The following is a 16,872-nucleotide window of genomic DNA, read 5'->3' as shown; positions in this document are numbered from 1 at the left end:
TGCTTCTGCTAAAATGATCATCAGTGGAATCATTAATAATGTTGGAATTTAAATTGTCAATTTTTGCTTCAGCATTAACACACCAGTGAGGGGAATAGGGCTGCCCACACCTCTCAAAGATACAGTTTCCAACTATCTGCCATGTTAGATAACTATTGTTTTATGGCCCATTAACGTGTTCAAGGTTATCTTCACAAGCATGGTGCTCGGCAAGATAACGTGGAAGTTTTACTTCAGAAACTGTTGTGCAGCAAGGGAAAGATGCTTTGGCATTTTCCACAGTACCAATATCACAGGCTACAGGAAATTCAGCTGGTACTTCACAAATATGGCTAGGGAAGATCTGGAAAATTGCATGTCTATGGGTTTGATTGATTGTAGCAGTTGGAAGAGAAAAGGATCATAAATCAGGGTCTAAAGGAAGGAAAAGGACTAAGAGAGTCGTGATATTACAGCAGATACTGCCTTGTAGGTGCATAGAAGAGATCACCTACTGGAGTTTTTAAGAGGAGGTATGAAAGACTGGCAGAGGAAAGGCCTGGATACAACTCATGTGATCCTCAAGAAACCTTTCTGATCTGGTATCACACAAAAGGTGGCTTCTTAGGTTGGTAGGCAGGTTTGGATGTGAGGTACATCAGTGGATAAAGAGCTGGTGTGGATATCAAAGAATGCATTTGGAAATGGATGGAATCTGGGTCAAAGGGGAGAGGGGATAGAGTGAAATGAAACCAGAAGAGGTGGATTAGGTAGCATAAGAACGAGGGATGGGGGGAGGCAGAGGAAATGACCAGCATTGATGTACTAATCTATAAGGAAAAAAGAGTCAGGATGTTACAGGGATTGTTCACAAGCCTTTTAAAACGTTGCACGAAGAAATTTCTTGGGAAATTCAAATGCCATGATAGCCTCTTCTTCCTCCAGACCATTTCCCCTCCCTGGTGTTATCAAGAATGGACCAAGAAACACTGCTGCTGGAAGGAGCAAAGTTGGAGAGAGCTCAAAACAGGCAGGAAATGATAAGATGTAGTTCTCCACACTAGAGAAAACCAGAGCATCAGCTGGACTGCTGGGAATTGCAAGACAGTGATTTGAATGGTTGTGGTAAAGATATCATCTCAGAGATATATGAAAGATCATCCACATTTGTGTGCCTAACTAAAACCTCCATTTAATTTTTTTTTTCCTTTGGCTTTCCTCAATTTTTAAATTGGTTTAGTAAGTGCTTCAGGTCAGCCTTTAAGGAATACAGTGGTAATTCTATGACAAAAAAAAAAAATCAGAATTTCAATATTTATCCTTTTTATTGCAATAATGTTACAGAGGGCATACTTTTTTTTTTTTTTTTTTTTTTTTTTTTTTTTTTTTTTTTGCATGATTACTGTCCAGAATTAAAAACCAGGTTATTTAAACTAATATGAAGAGAAATAAACTGAAGTTTCTGGCTTTGCTGGCAATTGCAAGCAACATATATCTAGTTTGTCTGCATCCTTGGGTCCCAGGAATTCTTTCTCAGGGAGTGCCATTCCCTTAGCAGAGCATCACCCATCACCTCTGCACACTGACAGCCCTGGCTATCTTCTTCAAGACGGGCACATAAGAATGCTGAGATAAGGTCCCCATGTTTTCAGAAGTAGGACAGTGAAGTAATCTGATCCATGACAGATTCAGTGTCAAATGTTCTGAGCCTGGACAAGTTCATTATGTGTCTTGGAGCTCTGTGAGTGCTGGAAGAATGACTCACTTCAATTAAGATTGCACACACAGCCTAAAAAAGGTCTTATGTGTTGCTTCATGGTGATTATTCTCTTGGTTTGTGAGACGATTTCTCAGCTTGTGCAAGCTGGTGGAGCCTTGTTGAGTTTAGTAAAACTTCACAGCAAACAGAGACCAGTTGTATGTTCTTCCTGTTCCCTGTAAAAATATGTTTCTGGTTTAAAATATAACAAAGCAGCCATGTGACAATCGTGGCCTTGTACTCATCGTAGTGAAAACAGGGTGCCAAACTGTAGGAGGACTGCTTAAGTCTCATGTGGCTGAATCTGCTGGTGTGTCAACATCCAAAACAGCCATGGAAGAGTGAGCAGGTTTGTCTTGGGCCTCCAAGTCAGCACAGATCCCAGGAAAGGTCTGAGCAGTGGAAATCATGTCACTGCTGAGGTTCTTACTAGCAGAGAGGTGGCAGATAGATTTTCAAGTTTCAGGATGACACGGCAGTGTTGGCAATTGGAAAAATCATCTTTAGATCTGTAAACAGAAGAGAAGATTGTATGGAAGGTGCACAAAGAGAAAGAATTATACAGAATTCCTCATTTTCTACACTACTGTTTTACATAAGGCTAGATGCACTGTATTAAGCAAAAGCTAATAAATCTATTTTAGCATCCTAATATAGTTCAGATACCAGTTGCTATTCCTAACATTGCTGAGTAATATTTTGACTTCACTCCAGGGCTAACAAATAGTTGCTTTACAATTCTGATATGCTGTATCTTGAAATCTGTTATGACTGCTGCTGCTGGCCGGGTTGGGAAGAAAGGTGCTGTATATTCATTAACTGGTGTGCTGACTGTTGTTACATCTCACACACCTCACAGGCTGCTGTGAGCAGGTTTGAAAGGTGGGGCAAGGGACCGAGCACACATCTGTCCTATTCCTGCTGGAGTGCAGCACCCCAGGCTCACCCTAAGGAAGTTACAGTCATGTCCCAAGACAGATCAAAGGTTTGATTGGCTCAGAGCTGCAGGAGTACCTGGGATTTTCAGTTCTTAGTCCAAGCACCCTCAAAAGATAGAAAGTATTCTTTTAGGTCAGATGATACAAGAAATTATTTCAAAATAAGACATTTTTGAAAAGTCCCCCCATTTGAGTCTCTTGGTATTAATGAATACTTTTGATTGACTCAGAACAGCATTTCTTAGTGAACAAATTGTTAATTGAAAAATTCTGTCCTTTCCAAAATGTCCTGAATCTCTTGTAAAATATTATTAATGGAATAAATAATTTCGTGCTTCTTAAGACCTGTAAAGCCATTCAGGATACTACCAGTAAAGTCTTAAGTACTCCCATGTCATTATAAAGGCTAAAGAAATATATTTTGGTACTGGGGATAAGTATTAGAGGGATACTGAGAAGCTGCTAGTCTGTTTAACATCTGTCTTACAAATAAGCTTCATATGCTCTCTTTCTAAATTCTTCTCATTTAATTTGCAAAAATAATCAAGAAGGAACATTTGCTGTCTTTGGACCAAATCTTGAGGCCTTATTCAGGCAAATGCCGACTGAATAATTAGTGATCTTTCCAGCAGAAGGAATATCCAACTGAGTGTGGAGTATACAGAACAGCTTGACATGGTTTAGGCTATAACTTCATCACCCGTTGCTCTGAACACACAGGGATTTGCCTGGGTGAAAAAAACACTCAAAATTAACTTACAGTTTGGCTTATTGCCTTTTAATAGGATCCTTGCAAAGGAGTAATTGAAGAAGTGGTATCTTCCAGGGATGATTATGCAATGCCATAATATAATGAGCTCTTTTCACTAAAAAAGATACCACTGCATGTTCCCCACGGTATTATTCAGGTCCCAAACATCCTTTACTGGTGGGGCAGAGGCTTCTGTCCTGTTTTCCTGCTGGATGAGGATAAATGCCAAACAGTGAACATTCTCTCAGGCTGTCTTTGGCCTTGCACCTCTGGAGCTGCCAGATGGTGAGTTCAGAGGGAGCAAGACCCCAGTTAATGCAGCTGCCCCTAATCTTTCTTCAGCCTTGTATCACCTCCCTCATTCCCAATTCCCCTCTGAGTTTTTGCTTTTTCACTTGTTCTGGTTGCTTGTGTCCTGGATAGCCCCAAGCTGCAGTGAGCAGCCCTCTAGAAATTTAACAGGATGAAATTCCTCTTACCTCTAAGGTACCCATGAGTCTGTGTCTTTCTTGTCTCTTGTGTTTTCTTTGGTTTATACTCTGGACTGTGTTTGGAGGATGTGCTTCCCAGGCTGTATCAGACAGGCTGATTCATGAAACTTCAACACAAAAGAATCCCAGTGCTTTAAATCCACTAAATGAATAAGACAAAAGATTAAGCAAAGAAAATACATTAGGAAGTAGAGAAGAATGGACACTGCTTGCACATTTTGCCTGCTAACTTGTAACAACACGGAGAAAGAAACTGTGAAAAGAAATTCCACTCTTTTTCTTACTTGTACTCTTTTAATTATGCTGTCTCTTGTGCAGCTATTGTCCTTACAAATGCTTTTACTGATGTTCAAGAAATGTCCCTGAGTTCCCCCTAGCTTTTGTACTTTCACCTTGGCTCCTTTTTGTGTCTTTGCACTCCTTCCCTTTGTTTTTCCTCTCCACCTACCTTTTATTTTCTCCTTTTCACTCTTCTACTATGCTTCAACCAATACCAGGAAACAAAACTTTTTTCTAAGAATCAGAGCACACTCTGATCACTGCCACATATGGATATCTTCCTTTCAGGAGATTTGCTTGGCCAGGTGAACATCTGTTCCTTAGTATTTTTATGAATAAAGAGCAATAATTCTGACAGAGTGATCTTAAGATGACAGCTTAACTACTTTCATGCAAGAACTTAATCTTTCTTTCTTATCTGACTCCCCCTCCTGGATTTGCACACACGCGCACACACACACACACACACACACACACACACACACACTCACTTTCTTATCTGAGCTATTAGATTGAGTTTCAGTCTGGAAGATAAATCTGCCTCTCTCTGTTCTGATTCAAATGAAATCTTTGTTCAATTGTACAGCTTTTTTTTTGTTGTTGTTGTTGATGTTATTGTCACTTGTTTATTTATTAGGTAAAGAGGTTTGATGTGAAAGAGATTTGGAGTGACCCCTGTGTCCTGTCTCAGGTGAGCTCTGTGTTTGCTGGCTGCACAGTCCCTCTCCATCCCTCCCAACCTGCTCTCCATACTGAGACAGCTCCTTGGCAGTGTTGGGGGGACCCCCCCTCCCCGTGCCCCTCTGCTTGCTGCCTGCAGGTTTCCTACAGCAGTCCCTGCTGGTTTGACTCTGTTGCCTTTGCTTGGCAAAGTCATTCGGGCAGTGATTCTGAGCAGGTCGTGGAGGGAGCTGACAAAGGATATTAAAGAGGAAGTACCTGGGTTTTATCTGTGCGCGTCCTTTGAGGCAGAGTGGAGCCTCACCTCCCTCACTAAAATCTGGGAGGCTCATCCACAGAAGGTGCTGGATTTGCACTTTGTTCTAGTCAGAGTGAGTGGAACTGGGTGTGTAATGAAGAATAAGAAGTGGGAATGTGAAAAACATAGTACACTTCTGATACTATGGCTGCTGCTGCCTAGTGGTCCCCAGGTTGTGTAAACCTGAGTAAGAGGCACATCCCTGGCCCTTTAGCAAAACGAGGATTAATCCAGGCAAGGCCCTGTCCGTCATTTTGCGGGGACTTTGCAATAACAACTGCAAATGGCACAGATTCATCCCGCTGCTGGGAAAGAGGACATGGCATGGGAGCCTCCTGCCTCATGGCTGCTCGTTTCTGTCTTGGCCTGTGCGTGGAGCATGAAGCACTGGTGCCTGCCATTCTGCCTTTCCCTACCTGGAAAAATGGCTCTCCTCCCTCAGTAAGCCAAAGTCATGCCTGTGCCTTGCTTCACTTAAGGTACAAGTCCTGTGAACATGTGAAAACTAGTCAGGGAAAGGAGTTATTTTTAATTCAGGAAAAGGGTGTGCACAAATAAAACGCGGTTAAAAGCTGCCGACACGGGAGTGCCCTTTTCTTTTGAAGACCAGGACTGGAAATGGGAAGAGCAGACAAGGAAAGGCAAGAGAGCACAAGAAACGGAGCAGGATGCAAAGTGAACAGGATGAAAGAGTTGACAAGTTGTCACTTTCGCTTGCGTCGCCGAGGAGGAAGCGCGCAGCCACCGCCGCGCCGCTCGGCACACTTGATGTATCTCAAGGCATGACAATATGGCTCTGTTTGTTCTGCTCCGGGGGGAGGGGGACAGTTTATTTTCTTAAGACTATTAAGTCCTTCTAAGTACCACTATCAGCATTCTATGATTGAAAGTGACAAACAGAAGCAACCCTATTTAAAAACTGCCACTTTGAATTAGTGGAAGTATCAGCTTAAGTTTTACAATATTTTACTGCTCCGTTTTTGCACTCTTTTACATAAGGACAGCCAAACAAATATCCCGGCGACTTGTCTTTGCCAGAATTCCTCCCCATGCTCCCGCCCCATTAGCTGCTGCCTTATGAACGCTGCGCTAAACAGAAAGTGACAGCAGCTGACAGCGCAGCCAGGGCCAAATTATCCAACGTCTGAAGTTGCGCCCGCGCGGCCGTGCACAGGCTCAGGCTTTCACAGGCAAAGCAGATAACCACGTACAAACAGGTGCTCACACGTGTGAAGACGCTCTGAACAGACCCTGCTTCCCAAGCCAGGCACCGTTGAAGGCTGTATCTCAGAGAGTTTGGTACCTGCAGGTCCCTGGGCTTGGAAGAACAGATTTTTGACATGGCGAGGCGTTGTCTGTAAAGAAGGAAATGGTTTTTCACAGTTTAGCTTTACACTGTGAATGTAGTGCTTAAATTCTGAATGTAGACTGCCCAAAGAGTCAACAGGGATAAGAAGAGCAGTGCTGTAAGCATGCAAGTACTCAACAGAGCCACTCTGAGTTGGTCATGGGAGAGCATGATCTGTAGGTGCCTGATCTAGCTGCTTAAATTTGCAGTGCCCAAACCTCCAAAAGCTTCTTCCCCACCCCAATCCCACCACTGGCATAGCTGCAACTCCAGCTCACCTAAGTCCTGGTGGTGGCAAGACATCAGCCTCTGGTATATGAGATGTGAGCTTCATTGTGCTGTGCAAATGTAGTGTGATAAAAAGCTTGAGTTTCTACCTCAGATCTCCCCTTGTCTTCAGTGATGTCTGGAAATCACATTACAAACTTCTGCCTTATCTTGTTTAACAGGAAATATCCATTTCTCATAATTTGTGTGCTCCCCTTCCCTTGGGAAATGCTTCTCTTTCCACCGTGCAGAAGGCTTTTCAGGCAGGCTGACAGGAGGACTGAACCTCAGGCTTTGCTGGGCTCCATTCTGCAGGGAAGGAGAGGATGTAGGGGGGCACAGGGAATTGAAATACTTCTTGTGGAGCCGTCATCTACTGCAGCAGGCCAAGGTGCAAAGTGAGTCTGAAGCCTGTGCATAGAAACCTTCCCTGTTGTTTGAAGGGAGTAAGGCATTTTGGCTTTCAAAACAAAGCTGCTTTTGAAATCTTTGATCTTTCTTTTCTATTCTTTGTTTTTCATAAGGAGAGACATAGACAAAATAGTGCAGACAAAGCAGGTTATTTGTAAGCCAGCTTGAGTACCCATTAAATCTTAAAGGCTGTATTATTCTGACTTTCAATACCAATGCACAAATAGCTATTCTTTTTTTCCCATGGATCTTCCATATGGCCAGATGAACAGGCTGACTGCATGGTGAGCAGCAAAAAGAACAGCTGACATATAGTTTGCAACCACGCTGCAACATCTGGGCAGAATTTGGTCAACTGCATGCCTGATAATAGTTTTTACATTCAGACAGAGAGATCCCTTTTTATGAGATCGTGTAAAGAGGCAGAGAAAATATTAATATCAACTTTGAAGTGTACAATGAGTGGTGTGTTATAGCAGCAAAACAGCCCAGCCTCTGTGCTACAGTACACAGAACGTTGAATTGGGAGGTATGAAATGAGCCTTATCTCTGCCTCTTTTAGTACCTTCTGGTGAGATCTTAAATAAATCATTTACTCCTGCTTTTTCTCCTCTCTTTCCCCTTCTCCCCTGCCTCCTCTCTCTGCTCCTGTTTATTTTGTTTGCCTTGCTGGTTAGTCTGCATACCCCTCCATGAGCTGTTGGTTGTCATCATTCACAGTTATGGCCCACGCTCACAACTGTGGCCCAAAAAGGCATTTATGTCTCACTGGTCAAAGCCTATAGTTTTCTCTTTGCTGTTCACCACTGCAGATGGCATAAAAAGGGTACCTTAGTCTGTTACTTGTGGGGATCGAGCAAAGCAATTGCTAAAGGTCACTACATAGCACTTCTGGTGGGACTGCTGCAGGAATATGGGACCACAGAGAGAGGAAAAGAAATACATGGGTGAGGCAAAGCTGGGGTCTTACATGTGTGTTAATACAGAGAAAAGACAGCCCACTGAGCAGCCTCTCTCCTTCCACCCAGAGGAAGAAAAAGCACTGTGGCAAATATGACAGCGACTTGTGACAGCGAAATGTGACTTTCTGTCCAAATGCAGCAGCATTCCAGCAGCAGCAATTACAGCTTGCAGTGTATCCCACGTTAACCTGGGAAGGTGAACTTGCTATTTCCCCTCTCCTTTATTAAGTATGAGGAGGGCAACTGGTGCATGGAGCAGTTTCTGGGAGTCTCCTCCGAGGCTGGCTGTCCCCTGGCTGGATGCCGGAATGTCCCAAAGCGCCGCAGATGCCTGGCGAGGTGCGGTTTCACAGCCCCAGCTGAATCAGCGTTCAGCTATGCTGGTTTGCACATGGAGGAAGGCTCCATATGGTGCGTGAATGGCATCCCAGCACTGCCCCTCCCACCCAGGTGTAGAGCCCAAAGCCGGGAGGTGCTGGTGGGGAGGGGGGTGGTCTGCAGGGGAGGGGAGTATGCCAGGGAGACAGCACTACCCCGTCTGTGCTCCCTGGGCCAGGATCCACAGATCCTGGCTCCCCTCTGCCTCTTCTAGCTCTTGGCCCAATGTTTTGTCCTCATTTTGCTTGTTCTGTAGCAACAGTTTCTTAGCAAACACCATTCTCAGAGTGGTGCTGATATTAATTGATGAGGCTGGTGCTCAGAGTTGTCTTGGCATGGTAAGGCACTATCTAAGTAGAAAAATAAACAGCCATGTTCACTCCAGTTCCTTTCAGAAAATGGAAAAATAAATCATTGCCTTCCAGATGGAAATGCACAAAATCATCAGCAGAAAAATATCTTAAAGCTCCTAAGAAAGCTCTGAGAAGGGAGGATGAAGAGCCCTAGTTTTCTGGGGATTTTGTTTCCATTAAACAAAGAACTACCGCTTCTCTGATGTTGTGCTTTGAACAGAGGAGTTCAGGGCTTCAGATAGGGCATAACATTTTAGGAGTTTAATATCCTTTCAGAAAGAAAATCCCTGTCTGCTGAGGAAAAATGATGATTTGTCTTGCAAATGATTGGTTTTTCTTTGAAAATGCAGCAATGGGAGATTTAGTCTCAAATTTAAATGTTTCCTTCATTCCTTTTTACAGACCTAACATAAAATATTTTACTTTTAACAAGCCTCAGGCTGTATGAGGGACACTGTTCCTACTGTAATGAAGGGGACAATTACGTAGGGTTCAGCTTTAACAACAATAAAAGTAACATTTGAGATCAAAAGTTTCTTGAGGAGACATCTACTAGACAGCATTATTGCCAATATTGAGCAATGTGGTTTGGATGCTTTTTCTTGAAGTATAGGAACTCCTCCAAATTAATTTTATGAGTTTAAAAAATATATGTTATTTCCTTAAATATGGCCTAGATGAACTATTTTTCTAGTGTAGGGCATTAAATATGAGCAATGCATTTTAGAATTAGAACATAAATGATCAATAAAAAAGAGCAAACCAAAACCATAACCTGAAATGCAAAGATTTAAGCTTTCTTTGAGACTTGTTACATTCATTTTTCTCTTTCATGTCTGAAGTGAAAATGAATTGTTTTAAAAGACCTTGAGGACCCGATACACTAAGCTTTGAAATAATGGACTGCATATTCATTTTAAAGAAACTCAGTAGCAGTTTTATAGGGGTCTTCAAAGCAGAGTTTATAAATATTTCATGCTTTGGTTTTCTATGACATTTCCCTAAATAATAATGTAGAAGACCCTTCACTCTTTCTTTTTGTTTCAAGGATATAATTTCTTTAGTTTCAAATGTTCTCCCTTTAAAAAGATGTCATTAATGTTTTCACTAAGCATTTCCCTGTTAATTTAAAGTTCTCTGACAATTGAAATAAGGCTCCACCTGTGAAACATTAGGCATTATTTGCTCAGACTCGGAGAAAATACCTGATTCAGATTTTGGGAGAAAACAGGACACAACTCAAGGCTAGCACAAGTGGTTGGTCTTCATCATTTTTCAGACTAGTCTTTTAATGAGGAAAACTGGTGTGATTCTCAGGATTGGCTATTTACTCACTATGGATATTCCAGTGTGTGTGAAGAAGTGCTAGGCTGAGAAGTGGAAATTGAGACAATAGAGTCAACACATTGTCAGAAATCAAGTGATTTCAGATTGCGAGATGGCTCATCAGCAAAGACCTGTGCAGTTGCATTTAAGTGTACAAGGTGTGCAAGAATTACAGAGTCTTTCTGAGCAGCGAGGCAATTAACAGGTATCTCCCTTTTACTGCTCTTTCAGAGGCATCAGCATCAAGGTAAAGTACAAAGTAGTAGGTGTTGTACATGTCCTGATAAAAGTTCAGCATAATTTTGTGATGCAAAATGAAAGAAATTGTTAGAATAAATGTTATGGAAATTGCCCTTTGTTACATTATTTGACTATAATTAAAAGAGAAGCCAAGTGCTGATAGCTTAGCAGAGAAAATATTTTCATACTTATCTAATCTGTGGTTTTAAGTAGGGACAGACAAACTCATTTTGCCTAGTTTCAAACCCACTTGAACACTATTCAGCAAAGCACTTATGGTCATATTTTCAAAGCTTGAGATCTTTTCTTTCCCCCACAATGGTATCACTGCTGATATTCCTTCAGTGAGAAAGTTCACATGATTTTATAAATGAATTTCAGGAGAATCTGAGTCTAAAAGCTCTATGAAAGTCTGAATTATAACTGTCTGGCTGCCTCCTTTCATCCCTCAGCCTGTCCTTTCCTCTCCTTAAAGCAATTGGCACACAGGTTGTTAGCGAGTTGTCTATCCAGCACAAAAAGTGCACGGATGAGAAGAACATAGACTGCTCCTGGATATCCCATTGGGTCCCTGTCTAGCCATGTTTTTCAGGCAAATCTATGTGCTCAGCTTGGGTTTCTTGGTACCTTTTTTTTTTTGCTTCAAGATGAAGTTAAGATTGGTTGGACATCTGAGAAGCTGCAGGGTTTTAGTAGAGTGAGAAAGACTAAACACCCTCAAAGGCTTTCCCTGTCGGGCTGAAAAGAAACTTCAGCATGCAAACCTGCTTTGTTTTAACTGACTTTATTTGACCAAGTGCAGTGGCAATGCACTAAAAGTAAGAATGACCTCAAAGGTATGAAGATACTATTTGTACCAGCAGTTTTGTATATGTGAACTGGGGATCAGAGTGGGTTTTGGCTGCAAGACAGAGGCAAGAGGATAAGGGACACTATCTACTTATTTTTATGAGGTGGAAGACTGCATTAATAGAGTCAAAATACAGTTTTTTCCATATCACTTGTCAGCTTTGAAGAGTTAGTATTCACCCTGTTTTTATTTTTGACTCCTCTTTACGCATATATGCTAACACAGAGTGCAGGTGGAAAGGGAAAAAAAGCAAAAATAATTATCTTCAGCACTTTTGGGGGCTGTTCTGTCCCATTCATACTTCCAAATTGCTTTAGAGCTGCTACTGGTATAAATACACTACTGTGATACCATGAGCTGACAGACAAAAGCAAGCACTGCTTTCTAGTCATTTGTCCTTCTTAGCTCAAACAAGACAGAAAATTAGAGTGAAAGAAGGCCAATCAGAAGACAAAGATGTGAAAAACTGTTGCATGACTGCACAGTGAGAGCAGATGGCTGCATGAACTGTCTCTCTGTACACATGAGCACATGGATAATGAAATAAGATCCACACTCATCATCTCTCTGCAACGTCCACTGTGTCACACGGAGCCTGTGACCACGTATTAAAGATCAAACAGACTCCTTTTGTCAGAATGATGATTAACACACAGGCTTTGCTCAGTCCTCTTCCTCCTACACGTAGCTTTGGAAATCTATCATGATTTGTCCAAAAATGAATTGTCTGTTGATGACCCATGTTAGCTGTAAGTCAGGAGTGCTAAGGAGGTTGGCACATACAGTTTTCTGTGGGAAGAGTTCTGTGCATTCCCTGTCATCCAAACCAACACTGGAGACTTTTTGGCTGTTTTCTCATACCTTCTGTTACGACTTTATGTCTGTTCCTACTGCACTGTTTTCCCTGGAGTCTAAGACAGCTGTAGCTACTTCTACCACACTTTGATTTCATCCTCTGTTCACATTCTTTCGCTCACATAAAAACAACCACTTCATATCTAATCCAAAGTAAAATAGAAGTGAAGTACTAGAACTGAGAAGTATTTTGGCATTCTTGGTTCTGGGAAATTGCTTTACAGCCTCTTGTTCTTGGCTGAGACAGAACTGAGACAAGAAATGGGAAACAATGATGGGACTATGAAGGATTTAATGAGCTGTTTAGCCAATACCCAATTCTCACAAACATTTCCTCATCTGACAGTATTTTTCTGCCCTATTACTTGAGTTTGTACTGCTACCGTGTATCATTCCCTGGAGCATCGTGGTGCTTCCAGGCCTGGTTTCATGTTATTAACCACTGAGTCTTTCCATCCCTTTACCTTTAAAGTACAACCAGCAGTGCTGACCATTTCAAAGATCAGATGGCCAGTGGCTGAAGTTGCAAGGTGTTTTCTTCATCCAGGAACTTCAGACTACCACTTTTAGAAGTTTTAATGTGAGAAGTCTTTTAAGCAAAGTATTGTGCTGTAAGAGTGAGGTACAATTTACTGACTTTGCTGTACGTGAATAGCCTTACAATTCTGAGTGAACACCTCAGCTCTTATCAATATGTGTTGAAATTAAATATGAGAAAATATTCCCTAAATCTCATGTCTGCTTTATCTAATCCAAGTCCCTGGTTAGGACTCCGATATGACCAGGGAATTTAAAGGTCAGGTTCCTTTATTCCTCTAGCCAAGTGAATATCAGTGTGTTCCATGTGCAGTGAAACAGCTTTAACAGAGTATCCCCAGCATCCCAGCCTGCTTTATGGACCACTGCTCAGCACAAAGCTGTGTAAATGAAAATGTATAGGTTCAAGTCACTGCAAGCAGATGGAAGATATGAGGTCCCATCTTTCATACACTAAATTGACTCCTCTACTTAAGTGTTTTTCTCCCCTCATGACTCTAGATATTGCAGTGCAACAAATCCTTGAGCCCCTACAATCTTCATAACTGAAGTGGATTTTTCCCTTTTTAAAAAAATCATTGTTATGCAATCTGTGTCCTCCCACACTTTCTTTCTGGATAGCTTTTAAAATCAGAACAGGAATCACATCACATACTTTCTCCTTTCTGAGAAGGTATTGCCTGGAGCAAACCCAAAATCCTCTGATTGAGGGAAAAACAGGTTAACAGGAAAAGTGGATGCATAATGCTGGAATGAAAGTTTTCAGCTCGATTTAGCATTCTCTCCAGGGTTTATAGAGACTAGCTGTTTGAGATCTCTGGCACCCACATGAGTTACATGGTTTATTCTTTACAGGTGGAAATGAAGTATGACTCTCCAATCTAGTCTACAATAGAGTGTTTAAATAATGCAGAACTAAGTGTGTAAACACTTACATTTAATTATATATGTTATTGCACACACACACAGAGTCAGAAGCTGAGCTAAGGTTGCCACACTGCATATTCCTCCACAGCAAAACAGAAAAAGCAATTAAATTGTTTAGCAATCTATTCCACCCATCAGCTCTTCCTTTCCACCACCCACGGCCCACATATTTCTGTCTTTTCCCTGAGCCCTCCATCCAGTTAGAGGTGCACTTCTGGGTCAATGTTGCAATGCTGCAGGGAGGTTATTTCCATGAATTACAAGGAGCTCAGCTGTGTGTCCAGCTTTGAAGGGAAGGTGAGGCAGAGGAACAAGTGGGAATGACGAAAGGTAAGCTGCTGTTTAACGTGCAGGAAAGCTTAAGAGTGTGGGAAGATAGAGGAAGAATTGAGGGGCTGTAATGCTGCTACTGATCCTTAGTGGAGAGCACTCCACTGAAGCCTGTGTCCATGCATGGGATGAAGAACCAGAGTTCTGGGAGCTGTAAGGGAGGGAGCAGTAGACTGGGAGACCCTGGCACCTTGCAGTGTCCCTAAGGCATCAGAGCTGTGCTTGAAGACATGAAGATCCTTGCTGCAATGCCACAGAAGGTGAGGACAGTCCCTGGAGAGGCTCACTGGGAAGTGAGGGCAGTGCAGAGACAGTCTTGACCCACTAAGCAGAAGGTCCTGTTTCACTCTGTGATGGCAGGGCCTGAGACAAGAAAGTGTTCAGGGTACCAGAGCTTGACCAATTTCCGGCACGCTCAGCCTTTGAGGAAGGGAGTGAATTGCATCTACAGAAAAGAATCAGTTCCCAAATCTCTTGTTGCTCATTTTTACTTGGCTGGGGAATTGTGAAAGAGCCCTTGGTGCGACTTGTGACAGCACATCTCCCTGTGGTTTTCCGTGTTTGCCCATTGCCACGGCACATATCTGAGCCTGGACACAAAGGGGAAAGAGTTCCCTCCCCACACCTACATTGTACTTCAACAGGTATTTAAGCACAGGGGAGGAATTCAGTTGCTTAAACCCAGTCTTGTTCTGCCATTTGGGACACCTGTGTTTATTCCAGATATTTCCTTGGAGCCAGCTGCCATGATAACAGGAGACCAAATCCTTCTGGAGCAGCAGTGGCCACCAGCTGGAATACCTTGCAACATCTCCCGTGGCATGTGCTGCCTACATTAGGCAAATTAATTCAGCACCTGCAGTTCATCCCAGCAGGAAATCCAGCACAGGCCTAAGAACTGTGGAAAATTTTCTCTAACTGGTCAGAACTCTTTTAGGACTCTTGTTTGTTTTGACTGAGGCAGTTCAACAGATCCAAGCTGCAAAGACTAGGTGTGGACACAGGTGATGTTCCTGTGAGTGCTGTACATCATAACTTCGTGTAAAGTCCTTGCTCTAAAACTTCTCTAATAATCTTGGTCGTGATTAGTTTTTGATCTTCTATCTTCTCTTTTTTTTTTGGTTGTCCCATTTGTATTTTGCTGCAAGAGTTCCCTTACTGCTTGAGTACACTGTCTGCAAGCATGGACAATCTTTGTCAGTCAAGTTACATTAATGCATTCCTCAGACTTACTGAAGGAGCTAAAATGAAAACAGATTTTTCTGTAGATACTTTGTAGAACGAGTCTTCAATATGAGAAGAGAAATTCGGAAACAAGTTTTACTGAAAGAAACTGGATGGGGAGGAAAAAAATTGTAATTTGTTTAAATTCAGTCTTAAGCAAAGCCAGCTCTAAGAAGCAAGTGGGAAATCAGACTGCTCTAAGAAGTAAGTGGGAAGTCTCAGCTTCTTGTTGGATGTGTGACAGTTTTTAGTGGCATCCACAACATGGGAATAAGGGACAGCTGTAGTGGAATGTGGCAGAATTTGTCCTAGGCTAGTTAAAATTTCCATGGGGCCTCATCCAAGACCATAATCTTAAGGGAGCATGAAGCTCCTATCCATTGCCCACGATTCTCTGGTGAACAAGCTCAGAAACATGATTTTCTTGAAAACAGTCTTTGACTTTTCCTGTTATTTGTCAGCCAGATTAGTTCCCTGACCCAGCTCAAGATGCCACCTGTGCCTGCCAGCAGAGGCAGTTGCAGAAGCACAAAGACAAGCAGCTGAAATCAGGGTGCCTGAAATTGGCCACCAGGACTGCCAAAAATGCATGAGCAGGTGACAAGGGGGAAATGGGCAAAATGCATGTGTAAGAGTGGAGCCTTGTAGGTCAAGAGAGAGCCTCACTTTACAGAAATGTTTGTCCAGCACCTTTTGCTGAAATATTCACTAAAAATATGTGTTTGTCATGTTGGAATGTGCTAATGGCTGCAATCAAGTTGTCTGTCATCTGCAGGCAGTTGCTGACCTCATTAAGGCAAATGGGTTTGCAGCCACATATCACTGGTGTTACATGGAGGAAGTTTTCCTTATGAAGGAACATAAAGACAGTGAAAGACTTCACCTAAGGAATTAGGCTTCAGGGGAAGCCAATCAACTTGAATTTGTGCAGGCCAAAGCATTTTTTCATTGCAAGTGTGGGGATCTGGGTGCTGAGCAGATGGTGGGAGGTAAGAGAAGCAGGGTGAAGTGGTCTTGGAAGAAATCCAAGAGAGGTTTTACCAAAACCCTTGCTGAGAGACAGGCTTGAATTCTTACATGGGGAAGTTCCTTTTCCTCACAATTTCTCAGAGAAACAAGAATTTCTGGGTATAACTGGTAAATAAAATGGATTGCATAAAAATAAATCTTCCTCATAAACCAAGTGTTTTTCTCTTAATTTCTGTGGGTGAATTAGCAAGATCAGAGGTACTAGTTAAGGCCAAGGTTCAAGAAAAAGCAAGACAAAGCATAGATGTGGAAAACAAGGGCTTTGAGTATTACAAGATGCCCCTTCTCTCCAATATACAACAGCAAAGGTGTCTTACCATAATGATGGGAGTTAACAAAGATAAACTGATAATATGTTTTAATCAGTATTAGCATTTTGAGAAAAAAAAAATAAACTCAGACAAGATACCCAAGGTTTAAGAAACAATCATCCCCTGATCATATGCAGTAAACATCTACCAAAAATGTCTCAGTGATTTTTTGCAGAGGGATACAATGTTCACATATGCAGCAGGCAAGGCTGACAAAGAAGAACTTTGCAACAATTACAAACAGGCCCATGATATTTGATGTGAGATGTATTACCTCTGTAGGTTTTAATCTGATGTCATCAGTAGGGAAATGACGAAACTCCAGTGTGAGTTAGTGGAAGTGAAAGA

At 42.1% G+C, this 16,872-nt stretch overlaps 1 long non-coding RNA gene across 1 annotated transcript; it reads right to left on the bottom strand.

The window, feature by feature from the left end:
• Positions 1–1,411: 1,411 nt before the first annotated feature.
• On the bottom strand, positions 1,412–5,667 carry LOC148224226 (uncharacterized). Its single transcript, XR_015802840.1, has 3 exons — positions 5,593–5,667; positions 3,907–4,060; positions 1,412–2,247 (listed from the first exon to the last, which is right to left on the bottom strand). It is a non-coding gene; the product is annotated as an uncharacterized LOC148224226 (long non-coding RNA).
• Between the last annotated feature and the right edge of the window lie 11,205 nt (positions 5,668–16,872).

The sequence above is a fragment of the Sturnus vulgaris genome, chromosome 3 (assembly GCF_052056855.1).
Source record: "Sturnus vulgaris isolate bStuVul1 chromosome 3, bStuVul1.hap1, whole genome shotgun sequence".
Taxonomy (NCBI): domain Eukaryota; kingdom Metazoa; phylum Chordata; class Aves; order Passeriformes; family Sturnidae; genus Sturnus; species Sturnus vulgaris.
This window is presented reverse-complemented; position numbering and strand designations above follow the sequence as displayed.